Source organism: Pelecanus crispus, chromosome 2, assembly GCF_030463565.1.
Source record: "Pelecanus crispus isolate bPelCri1 chromosome 2, bPelCri1.pri, whole genome shotgun sequence".
NCBI classification, from domain to species: Eukaryota; Metazoa; Chordata; class Aves; order Pelecaniformes; family Pelecanidae; genus Pelecanus; species Pelecanus crispus.
The window spans coordinates 169878882-169891730 of NC_134644.1; the positions used below are offsets into that span (position 1 = coordinate 169878882).

The 12849-nt window shown below is 41.4% G+C and overlaps 1 protein-coding gene across 1 annotated transcript in view; it reads right to left on the bottom strand.

Annotated features, from left to right (window-relative positions):
• Window positions 1-12849, bottom strand: part of COL22A1 (collagen type XXII alpha 1 chain) — a 219428-nt gene that overhangs the window by 150862 nt on the left and 55717 nt on the right. The window lies entirely within an intron of this gene.

The following is a 12849-nucleotide window of genomic DNA, read 5'->3' on the forward strand; positions in this document are numbered from 1 at the left end:
TGCTCATCTAATGGAGCTCATAAAGTTCCATTGCTCAAAATACACAAGTGCAAGACACAGTGCCAAGAACTTTTTGCTTAGTTTTCTCACCATTAGCTCAGACCCAAACTTACCCTCGTCTTTCCCTGACAACTCAAGCTAGAGTTCACATCACGAGCAACTGTGAAGGTGTGCACACTATCATGCTTTTCCAATGGAAACCAGTTAAGAGCCAGATTTAATCAATCTCTTTTTCTTTTTCTGATTTCCTAACAACATGCAGTTTAGAGAGCCTAAATAACACCATGAAACATACGCAAGGTTATTAAAACTATTTTTCATGCAGAACTTGCAGTAATGAAAATAAGTTACACTCATAACTTAGACTATCTCATTTGCATTCAGGATTGAATAAAGCACACAGGTAAATCATAATAGGACTTGTTTTACGCAGGTTACGGATTGGCAAATTGCAAATTTCTTGAAATATTTTCATTAAAGACTGAATAAGGGTTGTTCTTTTAAAAATGTCATTAGGTCCACTGGGAAGTTAAGCCCTAGATGTGTCAGAGTCCACACTCAAAACCAGCAAATGGTTTTATTAATCACACTACTAATTTGTTCTGTGTCAAATTGAGATATTGCCTCCACTTTCCTTAGAGGGAGCCATGAAACAAAGTAATTCAGGTTTACAGAGCACTTCACATGGGGTTCATCTGGCTAAATGTCAGCTCTCTAGACAGGGTAATAACAGAGACTCTCATTCAGTTAGGCACAGAGAGTCAAATATGGGCGCTTCTAGGGAAAGATTAATCTCATACTAAAACAGATGCCAAAAGTGCATGTTTCTGTCTATTGACATAAAGAGAGCTTAGGGTGCTCAGGTTGCATGCTAAACCTCACCTAGTAAAGGTCCATAGCTGGTGAGATAGCCTCCACTCTTAGATACTCCACTGCCAACCAAAGCCCGTGGTGGCAATGGACACTTTTGTTGCTGAAGGATTTCACTTGCATTACAGAAAACGTGGCATCAGGCCATACACTAAACAACAAAGAATTGTGCTGAGGATGAGATGCATCTCTCCTAATTTTAGCTGACTGAAAAGGAGACATCTGATGTATGCAGGTTGCTTTGGTTCCCTTGCGGGTCAGAAGAGAAATATAGGAGTCTCTAAGACGACGATTCATCGCATCTCTCTCAGACCTATCTAAAGACAGGCTGAATCGCTATTTGGCAGTGCCTACCTCCTTCCATTCAGCAGAAAGGGAGCCCATGCGGACAGCAATTTTCAGACTGCTGAAATAAGGTGGGATATATTCCACTCATAGGAAATGCTATCCATTTTGTGCAGTGAATGAGGCAGAAGTAAGGAGAAAAAAAATGTTAACTAATCACACATAACTTATATTTACACTGTAACATTTGCCTCCAGGACTGAATAAAAGTTGCAGATTTTTAAATTCAGACTAGCAATATCTTAAGTTTGCTATCCTGATTATTTACTCTAAGAGTATCCTTAAACAGATAGCATTCCATTTCTAAGTGGGAGAAGAAACAAGCAAATGCAAAATGTTGTCATTTGAGCAGAGAAATTAGTCAAGGCAGATTGCCCAGGTGGGACTGGAAAGAAGACATCTAGGGAATTTGTGCTTTAAAGTAACCTCTAAGATTATTTCAGTGGAAGGACAAGAAAATATATACAGTACTACTTCTTCTTTTTATTATTATTGTTAATTTTGTTTACTTCATATGCTTGGAAGAACTTTGGATAGAGTCATAGAATCATAGAATCGTTTAGGTTGGAGAAGACCTTTAAGATCTTCCAGTCCAACCATTAACCCAACATCACCAAGTCCACACTAAACCAATTAAGGAGTCTGTTCCCTTGTTGACCTCAGGACTGGAACTGGGATTGTGAGGGAGACAGCATGATGTTTTTAATTTAGTCTTGAACCACAACATTAGTGTAAAAAATAGGTGATGTTGTAATCACTTCTCCAACACTGGAACAGGATTTTTCACCTGGCACTGTCTGGCTGCTAAGAGAGCAGTGGAAGCAGCTCACTTAGATCTTTCCCCAGACATCTCACTGGCCATTTAGTCTGTCATACAGCATTTCTGGGCTGGAGTGACAGCAGAAATATGGGCTGTCCATTGTATCTTCCACCACCAAGGAGGGACCATGCTGCCAGTGCCATAGGGGAAATGAGATTCTACATGTAGCTTCCCAGTCCTCTCCAGAAGTGAAATGGGAAGGAACGTAGCTGCCTAAATTAGCAAGGACAAAGCTACTGTTACCCAGTCATTGCACCATGCTTGAGCACAAGTTGAAAGGGTGGGACTTTCTTGTTCGCAGTTGCTTTGATTTAAAAGGTGTTTTTTTGTGTACCAGGGCAGGTGTGGTTTCCCGGTTGGCTTATAAACTATTTAATCAGTAATGCCATAAATATGGCAATTAATAAGATGAATAATGCTCTTTAATCTTAAGCCTCCTACTTCATTATAGCTACTAAAACAATATGGGGCCACTGAAACCCTCTAACATGATTACATCTCCTGAAAAGCAGCACACTCTAGTCCATTAACATTAAAATTAAAATAGTGACCTGAAAGAGAAGCTCAGACTCCTAACAGCATACTTGGCTTGAAAAGCAATTTCTTATGCTCTGCTCTGCTGATCAAATCAGCTGAATGTCTCTTTACTTGCGAGTAATAACTGCCTTACAGGAAGCAGCCCATTCTTCCAGAATCAGAAAACACACCCAGATCTGCCTGTTACAGGGAAAAGATGGGCAAAACTTGGCACTGGACAATTTCTCTATCATCTAACTGTAATATGCAACCAGATTCTCTTTTACAGGAAAGATGTCCACACTGCACCCAACCGCACCCTAAAGCATGGCCAAAGGATGATCAAACAGCTCTGTACTTGTCCAGTGGTCCTATGACATTTGTTTCAGGATAATTATTTCAAGACCAGACTAAAGGGGCCATGGTTGGTTGCCCTGAGTATGAGCTGGACTTCTGCCTGGCTCACTTAAGGATCTGATATGGACAGCATGGTGGCAGCTACTGTGCATGTTGATATTTTCCTGTCCTGTGTTCAAGGGAAAAAAAAAAAAACCTGAATTAAAACAGCACCCAAACCCAGAAAAACAGAGCAACAAAGGGAAATTTTAATAGCCAGAAAACAGAGCAGTGTGCACATTTGGAAAGTCTTCTCCAAGTAGGACAGAGCCATTAACTTCTTCTGCAGTCTGAAGAAACCTTCTGAGAAAAGTCTCCTGCTTTGCATTCCCAAGGAGCCCAAGGTAACCACTGGGCTACTTCTAATTGTGAAAGTTTCTGGTGAGACAATGGCCTGGAGGGGAATGTGGAAAGCAGGTGAGAGAGGAATCAGGAAAGGCACTGGACATCAGAACCTCAGGTGATATGTCTGTAATATATTTATTATGGAGGATTTCCAGCCACAAGCACTAATACAAAACAAAGCAGCTTTTGCAGAAAATGCTTCATACTCGGGCCTTGTTTAAACTCTCAGCTGAATTATCAGCCCTGTCAATGTATTGATGGAGTATCACCAATAGCCAAGGTCAGGTTGTCATCAGCTACTGGTTCTCTGAGGCTTCTGAAAATAGCAATCTGTATTTCCTGTGATAAAACAGCATATGTTACTTTTTCTATAGGGAGGTCAATAGCAATAAATTTTATGGTAGACTAGAGGAGTGTATAAATTTCTAGGAAGAACAGTATCACTTGGGAGTCTTTCAGCAAATAAAAGATCTTATCAATTTTCTTGCCTAACATTTCCGCAGTCTTGAAAGTTAAGCTTTCATGGATTGTGTGTGCTCGCTAGATCCTGAACATCCCTTTCAATTCCTCCAGTATGGTCTGCAAGGTTATTACTACTATAAAAAGCCCTCATTTTTGTTACCTGTCTTAGTTACTTTCTGTGCTAACATACACTTTAAAAATAACAGAAAAAAATACATTATCATGCCATATGCTAAAGTTAAATAGTTCATTTAACCAGCTATGTCTGGCAATTAGTCACTTGAAGTCAGAGTGTAGATGAGGGATATTTTTCTTCTACTGTATCTAAATCTTTGGCATCTTTATCTTCCAAAATGTTCTAGGCTGAAACCAGCTATTTCTGGACAGCCAACATGCATCTCAGTTCAGAGCTGGGACAGAAGTAAAAGTGTCCAAGCCATGAAGGGGAGACCTGCTACTTTATTTAACATGTGTTGCTGTTACTGTTATAGTATCCATCATGTGCTACAGCAATTTTGCTGTTCCTGACATTCCTTCCTTCACAGGAAAGGAAATCCTGGCAAGAGCTGACAGCATCAGGTATTAGGGATATTTTTAAGAGCTCACTGAAGTCTCTGTCTCCAAGGCTCTTCCACCACGTTAAAATTACCAGCATCCATATCAGTATATCACTGCCCCATCCATAGTTCCACTTGGCAACAAGAAGTAGTAGAATCATAGAATCATCATAGAATGCTTTGGGTGGGAAGGGACCTTTAGAGGTCATCTAGCCCAACCCCCCTGCAGTGAGCAGGGACAGCTTTAACCAGATCAGGAGTATTGAGGAGGGGGTGAGGTGCACACTGATGCTATCATCCTTCAGTGTCCTAGTCTTTCTGGCATGCTGGCAGGAGGCAGAAAAGCCCTTTTCCTCTTTTCTGATGACCAGCTGCTCGGGTTGGTGAGATGTCTATGATGACAACACCGGGGTCAATGTCAGAGCAGCCAGATGCTAAATCTCCACATTGTCCCAGCATCCTTGTGGGGCACACAGGCGTCACTTGTTTGCTCATGCTAATCTAGACAACAGGTAAGGTCAGAGTCCTGCAGTTCAAATACTGTTTAGACGTGCTTTATTGCAAATGATTGTAAAAAGGGGTTTGAAAGAAAGTCTTTTGCTGGATTAATTTTTTTTTAACTCTCTCTGGCTGTTGAAAGAAGTGATTTCCAAAGACACAATGGATAAGAATTCTGTCTCCTTGCCGTGTTTTATTCATCCCTAGTTCACCTCTGCAGCAAAGACAGAAAAAGCAGCAGCTTATTTTTTGCATGGATAATTCACCCCATGTTTAGCGCTCCCAGCTCAACAGTTTGATTCAGTAGCAGCATCCAGCAGTAGTTATCTGACTTATTCCCAAAGCATTAAGGACTGCACCTCTGGAGGAACAAACCAGAGAGATTTACTGTCTGCCTACAAGCCCTGCATGAAGTAGTGTGGTGACTAAAGGGGCTGCACAAGTCATTAAAAAAATTAATTTTCTATACTTTACAAGCAGCTTGCAAGGGAATTTTTGAACTATAAAATTTTCCAAAGCTATAGATTAAAGGGCCTCAAGACTGTTTTAAAGAGGTTCTTGCTATTAACCAATTGCCCTTTTTTTTCCACAGGTGTTAAGGTTGGGATTTAAGCAGCATTTCATGATGGTCTGACTTTCTTCTCACCAGATCCACCGGACTTCAGTGAGGACAGCATAAGAGCTTAACCTAATAATGAGGCTTTGTTGAAACGTATGGAACAGCTCTTATACCAGCATGAAGAAGGTATCTTCCAGCAAGACTACTACCTTCTAGGTGATACTCCATAAGGTGGCTTAGAGGGCCCTTTAGATGGTCTCAGTTTTATAACAATAATAAACCAGATATACCCCTGAACCATGATACTGCCACTCAGGCTGTTGGTGTACTGATCCTGGTTTGCTTCTTCTGCATCACAACAAGTGGGAGATGCAATTTCTACTTTTCCTTGGCCCCAGCAAAGCAGAAAGCCACAAGAGTCCCATGCAGATCACAAAAAGGGCTTGATCTCAGCTCAAGCACCAATCCACATTTGGGATTATGAGAAGCAGAAACCTTGCTTAAGGAATATAACAGAGTTATACCTCAAAAAGGAGCAAGCTTTGGGAGGCAATGAGTCAGGTGAGCAGGCGATGACCAGGTTGAACTACGGGGCCACTCTGTTTCAGAAACATCACCCTAAAGCTTCAGTCAAAAACAGGGGACAGATACAGCATTGGTAGCCTTACACAGGAAAGGAAAGATAACACTTCAGGAAAGATAAAAGTGATGTAAAACCAATGAGGAAATTAGGCCAAAGAGACAGTATGAGAGAGAGGTCAAAACCACAAGCAAATAAGTGAATACACAGTTACAGCCATCCTACCTGGTGGAAAAGGCTGTTGTAATTTAACCCCCAGCCTGTTGTAAAAAGAGGAAATAAGTACATGTCTACAGTGGCTGCCTCTGAGGCAGCACCTTTCAACACCTGATCCATGTTAATAACACACCACTTTATGTATGTGATGCATTGTCCTGTTTATCTACAACAGTCCACTCATTCTTTCTTACCCGTTTGCCTCTTAGTTTTCGGACAGTTGCAAGTGGCATATTGAACGACACTGAAAGCTGTTTTTGACACTGAACTCTTTGCCTCATTACTGAAGGCTTTTCTGTGTTGAAGTCATTCTTCATTTTCTCAGTGATGGACGTTTGGCTTACTGCCACAGTCCCTCTTTCAGCTCCTTTCCTGCTCCAGTGATTTACAAGATTAAACAGGGGTTCATTATTCCTTTGATGTCCTTGTATGCCAGATAGGCTTGCACCGGCTGAACTTACCAGGGCTATTTGTATGAGGTTCTGATTTTAATTATTTCCTCTATTTTGAATTTGCTTTTGAGTTCCTCAGGCACTAAGGTGCTCTGTGTTCCTCTCGAAAGCCGTAAAATGGCATAACTGCAAACTCACCACTTGGTAAAGCAGTGGGGAGGGGAGGACTCTACACTCCTTTGAATAAAAGTTTTGTTGGTAGCACAGTCGGCCCAAGAGGACACTATGCATATAGCTGAGAAAAAATGACAGTGGATAAGTGTTTATAAAAACAGAGTGGCAGGACTGATGAATTCAGCATAACCGACAACAATTCCTACTGCTTGCTGGTATGAGAGGCTAGTATTATTTTCAGGGTAAGAAAATGTATTTGAAGAAAAACACCTTACGAAGACATAGCCTGCTAGGGTCTCCTTGTAATGCTACTATCTGGGCTATAGGAAAATCCCACCAACATGTTGTTCATGAAAATAAAAATATTCCCATAAATTTTAGGTGCTATGAGCAAGGCCTAATATGAAAGCAGGTAGGGACTGCTCTCTAAGAGACTGGTTGTTGCTTTATGCCAGATGATCAGTACAAAACAAATTAAACCTACAGGCAAACCAAAACCTGGCCACAACTGTCATCAGAGACCATTCACATCAGAGATTTAACTCCAAGTGTTCAGAGGAGTTTATTGAAATTATATATGCGCCTTCTTCCCATCATGTGTGCACAATGGCCAAAAAGCTCACACTGATGAAGAATCTTCAGGCCCCTCTTTTGCAGCAATCTCTTATGGAAGTAGATTTAATCTAAAATATCTGGACCAAAAATATCTGGAAGCACCTCATGGTTAGCCAATCTGTTAGTGTTTTTATAGCCAAAGGGCTGGTTGCTTCTTGGGCTATGAATAGTCAAAAATCAAATTTATTTCCTTTTCATCAACCTCAAATGCACTGGAATAAGAAAAAATCCTGGCTTGTTTAACTTCTGGGAGAAAGCAAATACTACAGGTTTGGAAAAAAAAAAGCCTTTAGGGATAGATTTGTTTTTAATTTTTAATACGCAGGTAGATCAGAATACTTCATGTGCACATCCCTGTGTATGGTTAACCCTTGTTAAGTCTTCTATGTGAATGCAGAAGTCAGAATTTGCCACTGCTGGGATTCAGACCAAAGAAAGGCTTTCACAGGGACCACTCAGCTGTTACCAGTTTTCTTCCTGCAGTTACAAATTCTAAAGTAATTTCAGCATTTGCCCTCCTCAGTTCCCTGATGTCTTTGAGCAGCTCAGCCAGGCTACCTGCTCCAGCATAGATCTGATGCCTAGCATCGGTCAGGTCATTCAGTGCCAGAAGTCCACTGAGATCCATGAAGTTGGGTAATAGCTACATCTCTGACCATATTAGGAAACAGATTCATTTAAAACATGTGGTTTTTATTCAAAGGACTCAACCCAGCTCTGTTAGTAACAGTGTGGTTATGCATACTCTGCAGGATGTTTGAGTGTTTCCAGGTTCCTAATAATCTGGATGTACACTTTGGCAGCACCCTACCCCCTGTTGGGGTGACTGCACACTTTCACATCCCATTTTTTTTAGTTTCTGTAGAAAGGAAATTCCTTGGTATGTAAGTTCAAAAGAAACTACCACAGGTCCCCACGCTGGGTAACTGGGGGATCTGGACACTGGGCATGCCACAGTGGACATCTAATGCAGAGGTTAGAGATAGCCCATAGGACTGCACTTAGAAGTCACAGATGACTTATTGGTAATTAGTTCCCTGCTTGACCTAATTTTCTTGGAGTTACTGGGTATGAAAATGTTCTTCAACACAGGTGAATCATTTGGCAACCTCTGAAAAACCTCAGAGATCTTTTAAGTGCAATGATCTAGGCTATAATGTTAAGATTAGCTATTGCACAGTACATAGACTCTTAGAAAGCAAAGCTAAAAGGGACTTGCTAAGGTCACCTGCACTGAAGGTATTCCACCTACCAGCCCATAAGACAAATCCACCCCACAGCACAAGTCCATCCATTTTCTCCAGCTCACAGGAGGCTGAAATGACTCTTGGGACTACAAGTACAGGTTAGCTGCAACCTTCACCATATAATTCTCGTGGATATACAGCAGCTATAGCCAGATGTAGGTGTCTCAGGAACCAGGCTTCAAATTCAGCTCTCCAGATCTTTAAAGAATGGAGAATATTAGCACTCAAGGCAGTGCTAATCACTTTTTATGAAATTTTACATGGGAGACTTCCTAGGACAAGTGTCAGGGGAGGATGAAATAAGAAGCCCCTTAGCCCTTTCCCCCTTTCACCATTTGCCTAGTGAGGTGTCACTGAAAAATGTGACAGCAAGGTGGCTATGCCATGGCACAGCAAACCTTCACCCTTCTGCCCCATCTCCCATCCACATCATAGGTGTATCCAGTCCTGCCTATACAGGTATAACACTGAGGATGGAGAGGAGAGTGGCTGGTGTCCACACTAATAGCCAGCTTCACCTTTGCTGCATACGTGCAGTCTCTGCTGGTGACCCACCGTGCCTGGGCATCTACTGTCTGAAGACAGTGATCCGTTACAAATCTCTGCAGCTATTCATGGATTTTTCACTTGCCTCTCAGGGGCTTCCAAAGGAGACTATGAGAGGGACAATACGGACTGCCAAGTGCAAAAGGAGGGCAAAATGCCCATCACACAGGCACCACAAAAACGCTTTTGTCCCCCGGAGGACATCAGCCTAATGTGCTCCTTCTGCAGGTTCAACAGCCTGGACACTCCAATTTCCTCCTGCTACCACGTGTTTTAGTGGGGAAATATAAATAGTCCCAGGGATATTATAATTAGCTGGTGAGTCACCGGCATCTCTGGAATGTGAACACCCTGCAAACCGCAGGACACTGGAGACACGCTGACAGTTAAACCCAGCCACTGCAGTCTGTAATTGTAGGGTACTAGTTCTACAACCAGTGCCTCTATTGTAAAATGCCCAAACATCCTTTATAGAGCTACAGAAAAACACAGAGGTCATAAATACGCTGGCATTTTACTCATTTGTGCATGGAGGTTGCTGAGATGGGGAAGAGAGTTAGAGGCTGAGGTCAATCTGTGGTACAACCCATAATGCAATTTCTGCTGTTTTTCATACACACTGCCTTTGTGACTACTTAGGAGTTAGAGTCAGAGCTTTTATGTTCCCTCCTTACCCCATTAACACTATCCAGTGTGGCTTATATGGGATGTATAATGTGATGTAGTGGTTGGAAGTATCCCTCCCCTGGGTTGATTTCTCTTAGCACTTATGGAAATCATTGCAGGTCTTCCTTTACTTCTGTGGCAGATTCCCTCTGAAAACAGCACTCAGTATCTTTTGGGGACTATTGTCTCCTCTGGTGGATAATGTTGAGAACTAGAGCTCAGCCTATTTTTAATTCTAGGGATGATCCAGATTTCTGCAACCAAATCCCATGTCCCGCAGGTCTAGTTTAAAATACAAATAATTCAAATGTGAAGTTTTAAAACCTCAAGAAGTATAATTCATTTTCAGTAACTTTCACGTGTTGTTTTGATGCAATATAATGGTTCATAAAAATACACAAGGGGCACATCTTCAGGGTACAAAATGTTATCATTGTGTTTTCCTGCCCAGTCATGATTAAGAGTAGGCCATGATCCTTTCGTAAATGCTAATGGAACCAAAATGACAATTCAGCAATATAAGAGATATTAAGTATTACAACTGGGGTTTTATTTTGAATACCTCATGGCAGATGAGTTAAACCCTCTTTTGTCTTCATTTCTCTTCTTGATAGAAAAAAAACCCATGATACCCACAAGGATGCCCTAAGAACTTTTTTTAAAGTATCATTAAGCATTGCTTTAAAATAGCAGACTTTCAGGAAGAGAAACAGCGTTCATCCTGGTATTCTAACCACATTTCTCCCTTTCTTTCAAAATCCCCTATGTGATTTCTAATGCATGCAGCAACATTTATATTCTGAATTCACGTGTTATGAACTGTTAAGCAGATGCTGCTTCACTTCACTGCCAAAATTTGTATCAGTTGTAGAGTAAAGCTGCCTAGATATTCTTACCTCATGCAATCCTATTTCACTGTGGCAGCCCTTACAGAACACTACAGATAGTGATTTTTTATTTAAATTATATGATACCAGAGGGTCATGGAGTACAATCTTCTGCTATGAGAGGGCTCATGACTGTCCATCACTGTTTATTTGCCTCCATTACTACTGCTTCACTGCTTGCTCCAGTACTTCGTATCTCTGACAGTTTGAAACCTTCTTCTAATGTCTTGAATGTATCTCTTAAACAGTTGATACCCATTTCTTATTATACTCTTCATCATTTAGCTTGAGTGATTGCCCTATCTCCCTTCCACTATTCCCCTGATCTATCTGCAGAAAGCAATAGTATCTCCCCTTTCCACCTGCACACTGCAAGATTAACCAAACCAGGTTTTTAATCTCCTGTTTGAAAATAGCCTCTCTGGCGCCTGAACACACTCAGCTCCTTGAGGCTGAATTTATCTTTCCTGAGCTAAGGACGTCTGAGAACACTTTTCTAGATAAGCAGTAACCAAAGCCCTGTCCACTCTCATGAATTCTTCCCTATCTCTACAAGACCTACTTCACCTTGTCAAATAATGTCCTTTGCCTTTTTCCCCAGCTGTACAGCACTGTGACTTACAAACCTTTGCTGACTAAGACATCATCAGTTTCCAGAGTATGAGTTTATAGCACAAAGTCCTGTTATTGATCCACAAGTACCATAACAGGCCTTTTAAACTAATAGTCCCAAATCAGTTGAAAAAAATCCCAGTTTTTTGAGGCCAACCAGTCCCTCCTTCAAGCATATTCCACTCCCAAACTATATAGTGGTAACTCACAGAGAAGATTAGACCTAAAACTGGACCCTGAGAAGGTCCACTACTGTCTGCCCCCTGGCTTGTTATTCCCTTTCCTACAAACTTCATCATTACCTCCCTGCTAGCCAGTTTCTGGTTCCCTTTGCAACTTTCATTAATCCCTACCCTTTTTCACTTTAGCAGTGTTGCCCAGAAAACCTGTGGAATGTCCATCTTTGGAGACACTCAAAACTCAACTGTACAAGGCCCTGAACAACCTGTTCTGACTTCAAAGTGGACCTAACTTCGAAGTAGGCCCTGCTCTGAGTAGGAGGTTAGACCAGATGATTTCCATAGGACCATTCCAACCTGAACTAGGCTACAGATCTAAGACAGCAAAGTCATCTTTTAAGTTAAAACGCTGAATATTTACTTGCTTTCTAGGAGGGAAGTGGGATTTGAAGATAAAAGGAAAAATAAGTAAAAAACTTTACAGAAGAGCATAAGAATATGTAAATACATATATAAATATACATGCATATATGCATCTACACCTCACTCTACTCAAAACCTTTGCTCCAGACCTGAAGTGGGATTCTTGTCCTTTACATTGCTCAATGGAAGATACATTTTTTAAGTTAGATAGAAAAGCATAGAGACTATTAATTAGCACTCAAAATTCAGATAAACATGAACTAGACATAGGCAGCCATTTGCAACTCCATTCTTCTGGAAAGGATCACATAGATGATCATCTGAGGAGGGGCACAATCCTCCTACTCATTTTGAGCAGCAGCTTCAACTACAAATAGGTTCATTCAGAATCAGTAGGGCTATTTGCTGAACAGCTCTACTGTTTGCGCAGCCCAGTGACAGGAGGACTATCAGAACAAGTTAATGCAAGACCTAGCAACAGACAGCATTTGAAAATGGGTGTTTGGGGATTATGAGTTTGGGTCTAACAATCAGCAAAGATGTTACCACCAAGCATTATCACAGGCTTGGATGTAATCAGACTGCAGCCAAAATAAGCTTCTGACAGACAGCACAGTTGGAACTGATATTTTGTGCAGGCAGTGAAAATCCCCCAATGAAAAAACTCTGAGGGAGTAGCAGAGCTGTCAAACCTTGACCATTTTTACTCATAATCAAGTTGCAGAAGAGCCTCCAGCCTCCCACTGCCATGACTTATGTTCTTGGGTCAGTCACAGATATTCCCAGTACATCCCTGATGGGCAGGTTTTCTCTGCCAACAGCTGAAACAGTCTTGGGGGGCTAGAAAAGAGGCACAGCCCATGCATATATCTGGCAGATTAAGTCCTTCAGCTGGTTGGAAAGATATATCACATCTCACAGAAAAGCAGAGATATCACCAGTCT